Source organism: Coenobita brevimanus, chromosome 90 (genome assembly GCF_032717465.1).
Source record: "Coenobita brevimanus isolate Jiangsu-jjx chromosome 90, ASM3271746v2, whole genome shotgun sequence".
Taxonomy (NCBI): domain Eukaryota; kingdom Metazoa; phylum Arthropoda; class Malacostraca; order Decapoda; family Coenobitidae; genus Coenobita; species Coenobita brevimanus.
The window spans coordinates 35,127,229-35,145,941 of NC_137043.1; positions in this window are offsets into that span (position 1 = coordinate 35,127,229).

The following is an 18,713-nucleotide window of genomic DNA, read 5'->3' on the forward strand; positions in this document are numbered from 1 at the left end:
AATACTTTCTGTCACATGAAATTAAAGGCATAATTATGATAATATACAGTAGCTGGAAATAAATCAGTGATTAGAAAGCAGGGAAAGCAACATTCAAACTCTGCGAAATCTTCAGCTACTAATTTAGGCATATTTTGCTAGAAGTGGTGACACTAGAACAAGTCTGCATTGTACTTGAACAAAAGTTTCGTTTAAACCATGCTAAACATTAGCACATTGTGAAGACCAGTACATACCTCATTTCTTTAAAAGGAACATGCATGAACTAACTGCATAGTACTTTGTTGTTAAATGTCACAGAAGGAACTTATTGTTTTGGTAATGTAGACACTTATGGTAATGCCTTGACTGTGTAATATTTTGGAAATATAGGAAATGCTTTGGCTAAGGGGCCATAATCTAAATAAGTAGAATACAGGCCAGATATAATGAACTAGCAGAAGAGGTTAGTTACTGGAGAACCGTAAACCTCATAGAAAATTACCCATTAGCTAAAGTTTGCTCTACTATAGATACTGTAACAAATATATAGATTATATGAATGCCTACTGTTACTTGTTCTGCCATTAATTTATTTTTCTGTTCTCTGTGCCTGTAATGATAGTTGCAGAATGATTAGCTGCGTGCTCGTACACCATTATTATTTTTTTGTACAAGATAATTTTTACGCACAAAGTTACATGGCGTCCCCCTGCATGGAGCAAGTAAGGGAGCGAACATAATTCTGACCTTCGTTTTAAACTTAAGGAAGATTCGGTGAACACATCCCAAATAAATTACAGTTGCTGTGTGCTATTTCATCACAGTTAACTTTTGGCATTGTTGAACTTGAATTTTCATCAGTTATATTTATTATCAGTTGATTTTTTGTTGTTGGTAAAAGTTATAATTCCTGAGGTTATGGTGATCATTCAGAAAAGTGCATGTTGATTTGATAATTGTTGCCAGTGGCTACAAAATCTTTCAGAATAATCTTAACTGTTGCCAAAGGCTACAAAAGCATTCAGAATAATTTGATAAGTATTGGAGGAATATTGGATGAGTATTGGTAAAAACTGAGAAACATTCAAATTAATATGTGACTTCAGAAAAAATGTGATGAATTTATGATAATCGATAACAATAGATGATAAGTTACAAAAACTAAAGCATTTTATGAAAGCATTGAAGGAAATATTTGATGATGGCAAGTCGGCAATCGTCTCAGATCAGACGTACCCTGTTGGAATTCCTCATGTTTAAAACCATGGTCTGTTGACTTTAGGTGTGTGTGATTCTCTGCATGTGGCTGTTTGGGGAATATTTTAGCCCAGCTATCTTACTCATTTTCCTTGACATACCTTTTTTAAGATACAGTACACACACACAGACACACCTGTGGAGTCTTTTGTCCAGCAGTACATTTTTAGTTTTTAAAATAATTGTTTCACCTGATTTCCCGAAGTTTTATTTTCTTATGCGTAGCAAAGCCCACTGAAACATTTGGCTAGTCAGATGAAATTACTGTATTTAATTTAAAGATATGCAAGAAGACATATGAGAAGCACGTTAGAGACAAACAGGATTATAAGAACTGTTTGGAATTGAAAGGACGAATATGCCAAAACGAAGGTTTATGTTGCAGCAAATTATTTTAATGATGTAAGTATAAAAAATGAAGTGCTGTATGATGATGACATTGGCAAACTTTCACATATAAAAGTCTGCATACATTAACCCATACCGCGCTAGCGACGTAGATCATTATCCCCCTCTAAAACGCCAGTGACGTATATCTATGTCCTGCAGCACTGAGAAATCATTGCAAGCAACCAAAGTAAAATAAAAGGTAATAACATATCTTGCTAACTTCAGACATTTCTCCACTACGCTTACAACACTGATTTAGGGGTGCGGGAGCTGAGTGACAGTCTTCACAGGCTCACAGCCGCTCTGCTCTTCAGTAACCTTGAAGATTTCAGAGATCGAGTGGCACCAGCCTGACGCGATTCAACGAACTTTCTGGCTTTGGTGACTACGTTTATTACTGCCAGAGATCTTATAATGATGTATTAAGCCCATTTAGCCACACACAAAAATCCAAAATCGGTTCACAAGCTTACAGCTGTTCTGCTTACCAAGTAACCTTGAAGATTTAAGAGGTCACGTGGCACCAGCCTGACTCGATTCAACCAACTTTCTGGCTTAGGTCATTGCTTTTATTAGTGCCAGGGATCTTATATCGATGTATTAGGCCCATTTAACCAGGAAACACAAAATCCAAAACCTGAGGCATAGAGGGGTATCATTTTTTTTTTTTTTTTTTTTCCCCCTTCCCCCAGTGTGGTACAGGTTAATATTGCCTTTGACCATATTGAACTTGAATTTGGCATATTCGTCAGTTATGCTGTTAGAGTTTTTCTCCTGGGATTATTGAGACAGACATTTTTTGTGGCCAGCTTAAATATTGCCTTAACAGCCTTAATTTCTGCATGTGATAGATGCTGGTGATCAGCTAGAGGTACCCTTTCAGTTTGATAACATCTCATTCTATTTCTGCAACCAAATGATTATATTCAGCCCATGGTGAGACCTTTGTTAGTGAAAGAGGGAAAAAAAAACAGTTTTTAATAACCTACTCACTAACAGTCTTTCCAGAACTGAATAAGGTCACGTGGTGATGGCAAGAATGTTAGAGTCATCGTGCTGAAAGTTATTTATTACACTTTTGGCTATGAACACGTGCCAGTTATTGCCAGGATAATCGATAATTTATTCCCTGGTTGAAGATTATTATTATTACTCAACCGTGATTTTACTGTACTATACTAGACAGCTGCTCTCTGAATGGACTTCTCATATTATTTTTGTGAATGAACTCTCAAAGGGGTTTGTAATGAACTCGGGGCTTTATGAATGAACTCCCAAATATATTGTGAATGAACTTGATTATTTTCTGAATGAACCTTTATTGAACCTTTATGGGGGTTTGTAAATGAACTCTGAGGCTTTATGAAGGACTCTTTAAGTATAATTTGAATGAATTTAGATATTTTGTGTATGAATTTTTATTGAAATATGTAAATGAGCTTCTGATCTTACGATTTAACCCCTCCGTACTTTGTGAATGAACCTTAAATCATGGATGCCGAGTGATTTATACCGCCACTAGCCTGTCTGTATGGTCATGTTTCCCCAAAATGCTTGTTGTCAAAGCTTAGTAACTCGGAAGTTACAGCAGTTAGGGAAACAAAAAAAACATAACCCATCAACTCTTCTTGCAGATAAAAGCATCCCCATGTCTGTAGATGGTTGTGTTTATGAGTAAGGACATGAAGAAGATAAGTAATTTTTCACCGCGAGGCAGGCTGTATTCATGCTTGTGCTCACAGCCTCGACTTTGGCTTTGCTCTCAGTGTGATAACTTCTCCATCAGTAGATAAACTAGACACTGTTGCATCCAAGACACGCCCTGTTGCACTGTCACGTAGCCCTTTCCTAATATCCTTGGAAAGAGGCTTGGCAGTAGTGGATGAGGCAAGGGGTTCACGTGAGACGGGAACGGAATTGGACGAGAGGCTTAAGAAAACGTCATCCTACACCTGGCATTTCTACAGAGGTAACTTAGGTATGCTTTCCTTGGGTGCCAGGAGGCTATCCTCGTCCTTTGGTGACAAGATTAAGTGACGGCCACGTCAAACCGTGGCGTGAAAACACTTGCAATTACGAGTATAGCCGTCACCCGGCATCCCCCACCCACCAATTTCATGTCGGATATAATTGACACCCGGTGCTTAGGGGTTAAAGGGCGTTTGAAAAAGAAATGGCTGGCTGTGTGAGTGAACTTAGATGTTTTGTGAATGAACTTTTCAGGATTTATAAGCAAACTTGGTGCTTTATGAATGAACTCAGAGGTATTGTGAATGACTTCTTAAATGTTTTAGAATGAAACTTGTGAATGAACTTTCAAGGAGTTTTTAAATGAACCTGGGAATTTTTGAATGAACTCGTAGGGTTGTAGATGAAGTGGGTGGGGTTTGAATGAAGCCTTAGATATTTTGTGAATAAACTGGGGGTTGTAAATTAATCTTAGGATTGTAAATGAACATTTGAAAAATATGAACTCTGAGGGTTTGTAAATTTACTTGTATTTTGTGAATGAACTTAAGTTTAAAATGAAAATTTTGGGGTTTGTAAATAAACTGTGTAGTTTATGAATGAACTATTTATATTACACTTGGGGTTTGTAAGATAGTTCTTAAGATATTTTATGAATGTATTATTGGGGTTTGTAGTTTGGGATTTTTGAATTAATTTTATGAATGATCTTTTATAATTTTTGAATGAACTGGTATGTGAGTGAAACTTAAAAAAACTGAATCATTGAAAGTGTATAAATGTTGTTGAGTGAAATGCTGTTGTAAAATGGAAACTCCTAATTTTGTGCATGTGTTGATATGCAAAACAGATATTATTTTGCATGTTGATTGTATTAGTGTTAAAATCATACATGCTGTTTTAACACACACACACACACACACACACACACACACACACACACACACACAATTGTTTGTAAATATCTTCATCTTTGTCTTTATCCATCTGTCAGCCTACCTGTATTTTGCACATGAGAAATGCTTAATTGGATAGCATAGTGAAGAACAGCTTGATATTTACAGAGCCTGGATGAACGTGGCCATGATTTGAAATATGACTGAGTGAATGTCCAGATGATTATGCAGATGAATAAATGAAGGGATGAATGAAATATAGTTCTAGATAGTGACGACACTTGGATCCTGACTTCGCTAATAAATAAATAAATAAATAAACCAGCAACAAATAGAAACAGACCGAGCCGTACTCACTGGGTTTAGGAGGTTCCCAAGTGTCTGGTTACGTATTACAAGTTTGGCATTATCTTTTGCAAATTAACGCCCTCGGAATTGTCTTATAATTACTGTACGGTCCTGTTATTCATGCAATGTGGAATAAAGCGGAATGACACTGCACTTTGATGATTTGTCAGGTAGTCGTGATTTATGGGTACCACTCAGGAATGGGACAGGAAAAAGTTGGCATCGAAATTTGATATAAATCGACCAGAAACTTTATATTAAAAATAAGAAAATGCCAGTCATGCATTCCCAAACCTTGGACAAAAATTTGTATAAATAAAAAAAAAATACGATAGACTGATTCCGGATGTTTCTTTCTCTCTCTCTCTCTCTCTCTCTCTCTCTCTCTCTCCCAAGCATTACAAAAAAATAATAAATACATAAGTACAATATAAAATAGGCGAAATTAAAAGATACGTCTCATTAACCCTGAGCATGTGGAGTGCTGTATTATCGATTTTCAGTCCATAATGATGGGTGTGAAAGTTGTGAAATATTTGTAGCGAGTGTGGCAGCCTCAACAACAATTACACTTGATAATATATGAACTGTATTGCTTATTCTAAAAATTCTTGAATGAAAAAGTTTTCGAAGTTATCTGCATTTTCTTGACCTTTTCATGATGTGATCGTGCACAGAGGTGAACCTCCTGAAGGAGCATCGAGTGCTAAATGATAAATAAAAAAAGCTTTTTGTAGATAAAAATAAAGCTTTGGGAGCACAGAGACGCCATACCTGGACTTTCACCTTGACTTTTAATCGATCTGCACCGCAACAGTATCACCTCATCCCCACACACATTTAATGCTCATTGTTATCAGGCATTTAAACGCTGCACCTTGAAATTTGATATTAACCTGTGATCTTTTCGTTTGATTAGTTAGCACCAGCATCGTAACACTCGTTCGTCCGCGTAATCATAATGTGTATAAATTTTTTTTTCATTGTTATGGCGTGAGATGATAGGATACATATGCTGATGCAGTGATGAATACGTAAAAACATTCTGTCAATATCTACACAGCCGCCGTCATTAATAGTTGCATATCAGCGAAAATAAGGTAGTAATTCACTAAAAGGGTTGAGGGAAATATTTCAGATTTTACAATGATGTCCTCTCAGTGTTGAAAAAAAAAAAAATCGTCTGAAAATAGAATTAAAAGACGCCATGGTGCTGAAAGGGTGAAAAGTGTTTATTCCTTTCTAAATTTTGATGATTCTCTCTCTCTCTCTCTCTCTCTCTCTCTCTCTCTCTCTCTCTCTCTCTCTCTCTCTCTCTCTCTCGTACGTTGTTGCTTTAGTGAGAATAATGGATGACAAAGGAAGGGAAAAGGAGCAGATGAAGCAAGAGAGACAGGTGTGTCAGAGTAGTGAGTATAAAGAAGAGGGGAAATCAGATGAGAGAGAGAGAGAGAGAATCTGTAACTCCAACAAGTGAACCGTATTACCTGGTGCATTACCGGTAAAAGGAGGTTTGGAACACAATAATAATAATAATAATAATAATAATTTGATTTACAGTTTCCCAAAATACAGGGTGGTCCTTAAATAGCACCTCTGGAAATTCAGCAGGCGGTATCGTGTTTCGGGTATGGCTCAGTCTCTTGGTGTGGGTGTAGGAAATATGTGAAGAATAAATGCATAGGTAAATAGTTAAATGAATAAATAAAAGTTAAAAAAAATAATGTTCAATTGAGTGAACTAATGAGTGGAGCAAAAGTCACTGTTACCTCGCCCGGACGGGGTCTGGCGAGGTATTGTTTTTGGTCGAGTTTCTTTGGGTCTTTGTTTCTTTATGTCTTTGTTTGTTTGTTGGCAGCATTACGGAAAAACGGCCGAATTAAATTACATGCAACTTTCAGGGTATGTGGGCACTTGTCCCAAAAGAAATTGATTAAATTTTGGAGGTAGTCGAATGACCCTGAAAGGTCTAAATCATGGTCACGGATTTTCAGAAAGCCGTAACTTGAAACCGGTTGAAGATGGCGATATTTACTATTATCAGCATACAGGCATTCCCTTCTGGGTTTCATTTGGCACCAAGACCTTTGACCTTGAGTGACCTTGAAAGGTCATACTCAAGGTCATGGTTATTCAGAGGGCTACAACTCGAAACTGGTTGAAGATAGATATTTACTATTATCAAGATATAGGAAGTCTCATGGGCTTTCACTTGGCACCATGGCCTTTGAACTTGCGTGACCTTGAAAGGTCAAATGCATGATCACGGATTTTCAGAGGGCTGTAACTTGCAAACGGTTGAAAATAATTGCTGTCGGGCGAGGTTGTTGTGCCTGGCACCACTCGGTAATCAGTGTATGAATACCAGGTTATATGTAGCTGATAGACAGTACACAGAGGAACGCCTGGATACTTAGCATGCATATCAAACACATTACTGATTAGAATATTTTTGTATTGATTTAAGACATTTATTTTGCACTCCCGTCACTCATGGGAAAAGAGGTAAAGCAGCTCGCCACATTCCACCATCAAAGCTCAGATGTATCGTTCGTGGTGCAGGTAGAGTTAGGTGCAAAAGTTCGCCTATTGGTAGTCCACGTACTTCACACCTAGGGCATGTTCATCATTTTCCTTCCTGACGCATCATATCAAAGAGAATCATCTTTGGGCTGGAAAACATACCAAACCTCTCACAGCTTGTATTAGCCAGCAGACGAACAATAAAAGGGAAAAGAAGTGAAATATTAGGCTGCTTTATATCCCCGTCTGTACCATAAACAGAACCTGTGTGTTAATGTGTATAATTACCAGTCAGACAGGTGATAAATAAGACGGCAGCAAACTATAGGTAAGAAGTGCAACATAATGATCTGCTCTCCCAAAATAAACCAGTTTGCCCTTGAATATTTCTGTATATGTATAACTGTAGGTGAAAAACTTGGCCTACGGGTAGAGTGGAGTAAAAAAAAGAAATGTATCAGCGCACGGAAGGTAGTCAAGGCTGCGTTGTCCATTAAATGTCAGATCAGCTACTCACAGCGGTTTAGTTTTTATTCTTGCAATCATTAGACAGCTTTATTAAGTTTAGGGGAGGCTTTGTAGTGCAAAGATAATGAAGTCTCCGTTAACCCCTACAGAACGATAACTTTATGTGTCTATCTACCCCAGGCTAAACAAATATGTATCGGCTTTTATCCGTCCATGTCTATTTATCTATACGTCGAAGTGAAGGGATTACAGTCTCCTTTGACGCCTGTAATACAATAAACTTGTAGAAGCTTTAGACGAAACGATATTACAGTAGTGCCCAAATGGTAACATATGAATGAGGCGCTCTCTGTTGCTCGTGACATGATTGCTAAGCCTTAGGGAACGGATTATTAGGTCTATGCCTGGAGTTAGATTGCATCATCATCATCATCTTAACCACCTTTCCTGCTTTATTGGGGTGGGAGGTAGTCAGAAACGGGAACAGGAAGGCACAAAAGTAGGAGAACTATCAACAGTGACCCAAGAAAAGTGAGTAACATCCATTTACTCATCATTCTGGCCTTCGGAGTTCTTGGCACCTTTACATCCAAACGAATTGCTCTTCATTATGCGTGTGAGGTGGACCCATTCCGAGGACTGCCAAGAAAAGCAAAAGATAGAGAGAGAGAGAGAGAGAGAGAGAGAGAAAGGGGGGGTAACCCATGTTGTGTATATCCATGTATATTTAATTCATTGTTTTTCTGTCCGTTATCAAGTCTCTCGCTTCCCCGGCATATATATATATATATATATATATATATATATATATATATATATATATATATATATATATATATATATATATCGCTTATTCACATTCACTTTTTTTTTTTTACAAATTAACAGAGGAAGGAAAAACGAATTTTTAAAAAATCCATACTCCAGATTTTCATATTACGTCCATCCACCTTTTTGACTTTCAACGCCATGTCCTACCCTCTCTCCTATTACATTTTTCACTACCTTATTCACTTTCATTCTCCTTGTGACCATATTGCCTAAGCACACGCACTCCTACACATGTATCGACAGTCTTCCTTACTCCACATCTGTTAAATATCTCTGTACTTCTGACGCCATCCAGCCTACACGTCTCACATACATTCCTCAGTAGGCCCATTACTACTTCTCTTTCTCCTTTTTGTATCCATGCCATTCCACAGCCTCTCACCCATACGTTAATGTGACGAGTATTGTTTAATTATATCTGTCAGTAAGTTATATCGAGTTGCACCGTATCTACATCACAAAATCATTTCATAGTACTGTGTCAAAGAATTATGCCGTACTCTATTACAGTTACGTATTGCTGGTGTGTGTGTGTGTGTGTCTGCAGTTTCCTTTTTCGTCCTCCACCTTTTCACCCGGCAACATGTGATGAAGGTCACCATGGTAACATGAATGATATTCATTCCTAACTATATGTAACAACTCAGTCAAACTTGCACGGTCTTGCCTAAGCGGATCTACATGTATTTTCCCCCCTCCTGTCCGTACCAGGATGTGTTTTTCCTTTGGTCAGGCAAACGTCAGACAGTTTGTTTAGACCTTCCTACTGCATTTATGCAACAGGTCATCCCTGGAACTGTCTTCCTTTGTCTGTATTTCCTGCTTCTTATGATCTCCAGTCTTTCAAACGCAGTGTGTCCAGGCATCTCGAAATGATCGGATCTTAAATTTGTCTCTCTCTTGTATTTTGTTTTTCTCTTGGAAGGAACAGTTTATTGCGGGATCGCGGCCTTTGGTTCCTTCTTCCTCGTATTAAAAATAAAATAAAATAAAATAAAACTAGTGCTCATATCGAGGGAAAGATAAAGTCAGGCGTGTTGTGGGATGGGGGTTGTTACTAAATAAAGACATAAACGCCTGAAGAGTCTTGTTGAGGCCATTCCATAAAAGATGGGGCGTCAAGCAGAAGACAGACAGACATGTCGATAAATAGGTTGACAAATACATACTATGGATTGATTGATTGATAGGTAAATTTTGTGAATCTTATACAGACTTATTATCTTACACTTTTATTTTATTACTAAGTGGCGCCATTTAAGGGATAAAGGAGACAGTTTTGACCGTTGTTTATAATGAAAAGGAGGAAGGTCGTCCCCTAATCTCCCTGTTCGAATCCGTGGCAGGTGGTGGCGACCATCATCCACTCACTTGATGTAGTGCTGCCTACTTCTTCCTTCATCTTTATTATTCTCTTTCAATGTGTGCTCCTCTTTTCCTATTTCTTCCATCTCCCCTGTCACTTTTTATTACTCTTCCTTTACTCTCAGGTGGTTTCACATTGAGTGACAAGCCTAATGGTTTCCTGTAAGCCAGGAAACCATTTACAAAGCTGGGTGGTAACCATATAACCAACCCATACGTGCCCTCTATTTGTCAACAAGTGGGTTGGCGAAGGGATAATGCCCCCTCCCCGTAAGACAACTAACTCAAGACAAGCGGCCACCCCGTGCGAGATTATGGCGTCTGACTATAGATAGATAGAGAATAGGAAGGAGGTAGGCCGCTCCCTAACCTCCCTACTCGAATCTGCCATCGGGCGTAGATTATTATATATATATCGAAGGTTTCCAAAAACTAGCACAACCCTGGGTAAAGACATTACTAACGGTGGCAGATTTATCCTCGTAGAGCAATAGAGAGAGAAAAGGGGGGAGGGGGGGAGGGAACACGGGAGAGAGGGAGGAAGGGAGAAAAAGAGGTAGGGAGTTAAAAAGTGACTAAGAGAGGGAAGAAGGGAACAGGAAAGAAAGGGAGAGGGGGGGAGTGGGAAGAAAAAAAGAGAGAGAGAGAGGGTAGAGAGAAGAGGAAGGGAAGAGAGGCTCCAAGCAGGCTATTCGACAAAAATAAGTAAAATAAAAAATAAAAAAGAATCATGTTAGAGAGAGGGAGGGGGGACGTCATTTGCAGCCTTTATTGACAACAGTTGAACCAGTAACTCCCTTCACTACGATAATAATCCGCTTTTTTATTTTGTTTACTGTTGGACTTTTTTTTTTTTAAGAAGATATTTTATTTAGCTTGGCGAAGTGGCTGAAATCAGTCTCCATTAACCCATTCAGCCTGAGGACGTTTTTTTATTATCTTCACACGGTTTTATTATGTACAGGAGAGAGACTTTGATATTGAGAGGTCAGGTACAGCCTTCAGTAGCCTCTTCACTATGAGCGGTGTTTGTAAGCTGAGGAAAATCGTCTGGAGGTAGCAAGAATAACAGAAGAAAGGTCATGATAAATGGGTCACACAAATAAATAAAGAAATATAGCTGGAAAAGGGTCATCTTGATAAATGGGTCACACAAATGAGTAAAGAAAAAATAGCTGAGAAAGAGGCCCCTTAAATAAATAAAAAATAACTGGAAAATGATAATAAATGGGTCACACAAATAAATGAATACAGAAAAATAACTGAAAAAAGGTTATCATGATTAAAGGGCCTCGCAAATAAATAACTGGAAAAGGGTCATCTTGATAAATGGGTCACACAAATGAGTAAATGAATATTGAAGAATAACTGGAAAAGGTCATCTTGATATATGGGCCTCACAAATAAATAATTAAAAAATAACTGGAAAAGGTCGTCTTGATAAATGGGCCCCGCAAATAAATAAATAAAAAATAACTGGAAAAAGGTCGTCTTGATACATGGGCCACACAAATAAATAAACGAAATAAATCTAAACCTGGTGGACATAACTACCTGTCATACGCGCCTTGACTTTCACTGGAGCGAAGTCCCCTCCTTCGTCCTTGTCCTTGTCCATCTTGGGAATAACTATCTAGCCATTAATCAGCCCTCCCTACCTGTGTATTATCTCACACCATCACAACTTAACCACTCCTCTGCCCCCCCCTACCTTTAGTTCTGTTGTTACCTGCCTACCTACCTACCTACGTACACACATTCATACATGCATACATACTTTACAGGAATACATACTTCGTACGTCCTTACCTACTAACTTACCCACCTGTCTCCCAGCTTACCATCTTACCTACTTGCCTATTCCTAACTACTAACTTACCTGTTTACCTGAACGTACTTACCTGCCTTAGTACTTACTGTCTTACCTACTTACCTATTTGCCTCGACCTAGTTACCTATCTCCCCACCTACTACCTTTTCTTCAGATCTGTTAACCTGGACGTACTTACTTATCTCCCTACCTACTTACGCACTTTCTTCTAACTTACCTACGTACCTTCCTACCTACCTACCTGCCTATTTTTCTCTTGACCTACTTAGAACCCAGTCAGCCATCTTCTCTACAGATACTTCGTGCCTTCCTTCTCACTTGCCTCCCTCCTACTTAATTATCTACCTACCTAGATACCTGCCTATCTCCCTCCCTCCCATACTACTTACCTATGTGCCTACTTACGTACATCCCAACCTGCCTTCCTACTTGCCATGGTCAGGTTTGCGCTGTTAGATAATTATATAATTAGTGAGAGAGAGAGAGAGAGAGAGGCTGTGTGTGTGTGTGAAGCGGTACACAAAAGTAAACGTATTTCGACTATAGTTCGTTTTCACTAACTTGGCCTACATTTTCATCATTTGCAGCCTATTTCACGTAGTTCAGTGGTTGGGAAAAATTACCTCTCGACGTTCCATCCACAGCACTTCGTGACTAGTGCCATATCCTGAGGGCTGTTTTTACAACTAAGCATTCAGGATGGAGAAAGGGCAATTTTAGCCCAAGTTAGAGTAGTAATGGGTGTAACAGCAGACGATTTTGTTCAGATGACAGAAATCCAGTCAGTCTGAGGGTTCAATATTATCCTAATTAACCCGTTTACCTGTTGTGTCTGCACCTTAGTATATACATTCAGACAGTACTTCATTTACAGTAACTTGGCCCTAAATTGTAATCTTTCCATTATGAATGCCGTGTTGTATGAATATATTAGCACATTATGATGTTAGCCTCGAAGAAGGGCTGTGAAATCGAAGTAGAACCGTAGAAATGTCTTTTTCTTTAACAGAGCCACGTGAAAGCTGGAAAAAAAAAAAAAATGGGTCGTTAGAGTAATAAGAGTATAACACAAGACGACTTCGTTCAGATTAGAGAAATTGTGTCAGGTAAATAGGATACAATAGAGAAAAAAGGTGAAGGAAAAGGAAATCTTATTGCAATTCTTATATTTCTGACTTTTCCTGTCACAATTGGAACGAGGTAAAAACACATGGGAAAAAATAAGGTCATTTTTTCAATTTTTTCTTTATTTTAATCATATTTTTTGTCGTTTTACTTTTTTATCATTTTTGCCGCAATTTTTTTTTTAATAAAGTTATTGGTCCTTCTTGAACCTTCTGGACATGAAAACAATGAAGAAAAAATTTTGAAATAAGTTAAGATTTTGCAAATAATAATAAAGTCAGTTTTAGAGGTGATTATTGTCATGTTTATCGTTTGTGTGTGTGTGTGTGTGTGTGTGTGTGTGTTAAAGGAAGAGAAGATGTGATAACAAGATTAAATTATAAAACAAGGGGCAACAACATCCACCCTTTTAATAACTCCCGTAGTTGTAAGGTTCCGAGGCAATGACATAGTCCATTAGATAGGTATACACATAGAAAGATAGAAGATAAGTAGGTAGATAGATAGAGAAGCTAAGTAGATAGATAGATAGATAGAGAAGATAAGTAGATAGATAGATAGAACACCATGCTGCTCACCCTTTGCCATTGCATTATATAATAAAAATACATCAGGAAATATATTGAGAGAGAGAAACAAAACTTACATTGTGTGTGTTTGTGTTTTTTTCCTCGTGCTCTTGTGGTCATCTAAGTAATCCCACAAAAATGGTAATAAAAATAAAATATAAAAAAAAATCACTAGAAAACAAAAATATGATAATGCTCAGAATTGCGTGATGTCTGATTTCTCTCTTTTTCTTTCGTCCTCGTGCTGTTTTCTTTCTTTTTCTTTCTTTCTTCCCCGTGCTGTAAGAGTGACGTAAGTAATGTTGGATGAAAAACCGATATTAAAAAGCTCTGTGGGAAAAAGTGGGGTGGGGAAAGTGAAGCAGAACTGACTCAACGTGAACTATTTTGGTCTGGAGGGTGGCACAGAGAGAGAGAGAGAGAGAGAGAGAGAGAGAGAGAGAGATTCTACAATTAATAGAATAAGATAAATTCTGTCGTACAAATTTGTGTGTGTGTGTGTGTGTGTGTGTGTGTGTGTGAGAGAGAGAGATTAATGTAGTTTTCTACGATTTCACTGTGTGTGTGTGTGTGTGTGTGTGTGTATGTGTGTGTGTGTAGTTGTTTTTTGTCATAGTGTGTGTCAATATGTGCATGTCATTGTGTGCATATCAGTGTGTGTATGTGTGTCAATGTGTGCATGTCTGTTTCGTGTCATTGTCTGTATGGTAATATTATCTTTGTCATTGTGTATGCAAGGGTGTGTGTGTCTGTATGAGAGACAGACAGACAGAGAAGAGAGTGCGATGCAATCCTTTCTCTACGATTTTCACTGCATGAGAGAGGGAGAGAGAGAGAGAGAGAGAGAGAGAGAGAGAAGAGGAGGCGATGCAATCCTTTCTCTACGATTTTCACTGTATGAGAGAGAGAGAGAGAGAGAGAGAGAGAGAGAGAGAGCAGCTGACCTTACTTTCCTCTCCTGAGTTACTGACCACCTTTAGATACCTGGCTGTTTTCAAGATTTTTTTTTCTCTAATGTAACCGATTCTTGGAAGGACGCGTTCAAGGTTAGGCAGTTTATCCACGCATCTCCAATTTCCCTCCCCACCTTTCCCTCTCTCTCTCTCTCTCTCTCTCTCTCTAAATAGGGAGGTATGTGAGAGAACCTAATTGAGAACGATAAAACAGAAAGTTGGCAATATTTGAGAGAGAGAGAGAGAGAGAGCAACTATCCTCTCTCCGCTTTCCTGAGTTACTGACCTCCAAATCAGCCTCGCGAAACCTTTGAAATCAACCCCAGTAACAGTGATCAGCCGCCGCGGTTTCACTTGTGTTTGGAAGCGCATGGAAGAGAGGGAGACGAGACAGGATTTTTGTTGGCGACTGTACGTTTGCCAATGCCATATTATCCCCTCGAAGGGTAGGGTCCCGAGGCTAGGCTGGGGTTGTCCAGTACATTGAAGGGTAGGTGACCAGCCTGCCTCCCCTGGTGGCATTACAGGATCGATAAACCTCCAGTCACCTCTTGGGGATCGAACCTGTGTGCATGGGTAAAGTATCTCCGAAAGGGCTGCTATAACCACTCGGCCACCGCATTCAGGCACCATCAGTATCTCTCTCTCTCTCTCTCTCTCTCTCTCTCTCGAAAATTTTAAAGATACTTTCGTTGTCTTCATGTATATTACATCATACTTGAATTAAATCATTACCATCATCCATTCTCACTTATCATGTAGACAAGAATTCTGCACACACTATTATTATTATTTTTTTTACATTGCGTCACAGTTCTTGTATTGCACTTTAGTTAATTTATTATCACCATCCTTATCATCATCATTCTAATCTTAATTCCCCACAAAGAATAATAGATACATAGATATAGAGGTAGATAGATTAATAGATAGATACAGAGATGGGTAGCTATAGATAGATTAATAGATAGAACTAGATTAATAATTATAGCTAGATAGATTAGATAAATACAGATAGATAGATATAGATAAGTAGATTGTGTGTGTGTGTGTGTGTGTGTGTGTGTGTGTGTGTGTGTGTGTGTGTGTGTATGTGTGTGTGTGTTTGTGTGTATTACATCACTTTAATTAGATCTTTGTAAATATCATCCCTTCGGAGGCTATCCTTCAATCCACCCCCACAAAGAGCAAGCCCCTTTGTGTGTGTGTGTGTGCGTTACATCACGTTAATTAGATCTTAAATATCATCCCTCCAGAGTCTAACCTTCAATCCGCCCCCACAAAGAGCAAGCCCCTTTGAAGTAATAACCACTTGGACTGGGTTGGTGAGTGAAGGCTGTTTTCTGGCATTCTAAAATCATTCTTTGTTAATTTGTGGAAGTGTTAGGGTGCGTGAAGGCCACTTTGCTGAACTGTAAATATTTGGTGTGTAAATTAAATGTGTTGCGTAATACATGATGTTTATGAAGGTGATGTTCGTGGTAAAGGTCATTATAAAGGACGTATTTGATTAACTTACTGTATTACCTTACTGTTTCGTATTCTCTCTCTCTCTCTCTCTCGTCCTTCCTACTGCATTCCCGGATACCGCAGCATTAAATTAAATGGTATAATCAAGTTAGATGTGTAAAGAATGATATGCCGAAAAAAGGCAGTAAATTCACGGCTTGTATTCTTGTCGGTTACGAATGCTAGCACCTCTTCTTTAGCGATTTATTTTATGATATTGCTGGCTAATACCCTTTTTACGTTATTTATGCGGAAGATGACGATATTAGAAGGTTTTATGTAAGACTTAAGAGGACAGGAAGGTGTAATAAACGAAATCAATCGCTTAGAAAAAGGTGTTAAGGAGCGTTCTCATCCGACGATAATACGAACCCAGGTATGTGTATTTGCTCACTATAAACGTCGTCATATAGTTTTTTGAAGTTATAAAAGCAGGTGATACAATATAGCCTCAGAATTCATAAGAAAAGTTACCATTACCAAAAAATTATGACTTTATGCATTGTGTAAATTTAATTTCCTAGGGACTTTTTGCCATTATTATTATTATTATTATTATTATTATTATTGTTGTTGTTGTTGTTAATGTTGTTGTTGGTGGTGGTGCTGTTTTTTCTGCTGTTACTACTGCTTCGGCCATTATTATTATTATTTATTATTATTATTATTATTATTGTTATTATTATTATTGCTCCCTTCTAACTTGGTCTGCTTAGGAAAAATCTCTAGCTAGGTGGGTCATTGCAGTCAATATCTAACCCCTCCAGTTCGAAAAGCCTCTATTAAGCTGAAGAAAATCATCTTCAAAAAATACGTAATTAGATTGAGGCTGTTAATCATGTCTTTTGTATCCTATTCTTGTGTATGCGGGTGATCTCTTCCTCTCACTCCATCTCCGGACTACCACTGTGTTATTGCTGGAGAAATCTTGTGACTCACGTATGTCTGCCTCTCTCTCTCTCTCTCTCTCTCTCTCTCTCTCTCTCTCTCTCTCTCTCTCCATAGGTGGGAAAGGAGGTCGGGATGATGATGATGATGAATTTCGGTAATATTTTCTACACCTGGTCCATTGGCACAGTTGGTAAGGCGAAAAAGTGGTGAGAGAGAGAGAGAGAGAGAGAGAGAGAGAGAGAGAGAGTTTGAAAGGAAAAAAAAGTTAGTCAGTAATCATGAAACACACACACACACACACACACACACACACACACACACACACACACACACACACACACACACACACCTTGCCGCATGTCCTTCAGTTTCAGTAGCTACAGGGCGGCCATCTTGGAACATCCGAGCCAGGTTGCACGTACGCCATATATTGAGAAAAAGGACAAAAAAAAAAAAAAAAAAAAAAACTTACTGTCCCTGAATGAGAACCAACTAATAAAAACCTATAACTGAAAAAAGCCATTAAAAAAACTATGTAAGTTTTTTCTAATGGATATGAAAAATTCTTAATAATTTTTTTGTCCTTCGTTTCTGTTTCTGAAGTGGCTGACCCAAAAATTTCATCGTATTTAAAAGTTGAGAAATTACAGAGTTACGAAAAAGTGCACAAAGAAGCAGGAAAGAAAAACAGGGAACAGACGTGAAAGAAAAAGAAAAAAAAAAAAAAAGAGGTATATAGTAAAAGAAAATGGGGAACAGACCACAATAATAGGGGCAAGTAAAGAAAAAAAAAAACTCGTTGAGAAATAGAGCGGAGAGTTAGCCCTTTCAGTCCAATGGCGTCTTTTATGCTTTATATTGTGGCTACTGCATGATTTTTTTCAATTTAGAGGGAAGCTGTCTTACTTGGGAATGTGGAGGCAATTTTATTAACTCTGATATCTTTATTTCGTTTTATATAACTATTTACTTGTTTTTATTAATTATTTTTATTTATTGGTTACCGCAAGATGACTCCTTTGAGCTTCGATTAAAGGCCTGGTTATGAGGGTGTATAATCAGTCTCACTTCTTCATTACTGTGTCTCCATTTACAATACACTGAAGTTCTGAGAGAGAGGGGGGGAGGGGGGGAAGAAGTGGCTCAAGTTGCCTTTTATTACTTCTGCCTATGCGATTTGAATTTCATGTTGTATATATATTTTTTCTTTTGTGTTATTTTACGTCACTTTTATGTCAGTATAAATTGCAGAACCATCATACAAGAGAATATTAGCATTTTCAGTCGGAGTAGATTTATTTTCCTTCCAGTCCTAGTAGATTTATTTTGTTCTTTCCAGCCAGAGTAGATTTATTTTGTTCTTTCCAGCCCGAGTTGATTTATTTTGTTCTTTCCAGCCCGAGTTGATTTATTTTGTTCTTTCCAGCCAGAGTAGATTTATTTTGTTCTTTCCAGCCAGAGTAGATTTATTTTGTTCTTTCCATCCCGAGTCGATATATTTTGTTCTTCCCAGTCCCCGTCAAGATTTATTTTGTTTTTTCCAACCCGAGGAGATTTATTTTATTAAATCCAGCCTCTGTAGGTTTATTTTGTTCTTTCAAGCCCCAGTAGATTTATTTTCTTCTTTCCATTCTGAGTAGATTATTTTATTTTTGTTATATTTAGATGATTATTGATTAGCGTGGGGTAGACCTGGAAATGGCAGGGTTAAATACAAGCTTCGTTTACCCCTTCACTACCGTGCTTCTCTCGTGAGCTTTTAAAATCGTGTCGTTACAGGAAAATTGAAGTACAAGTAGGCGTCATC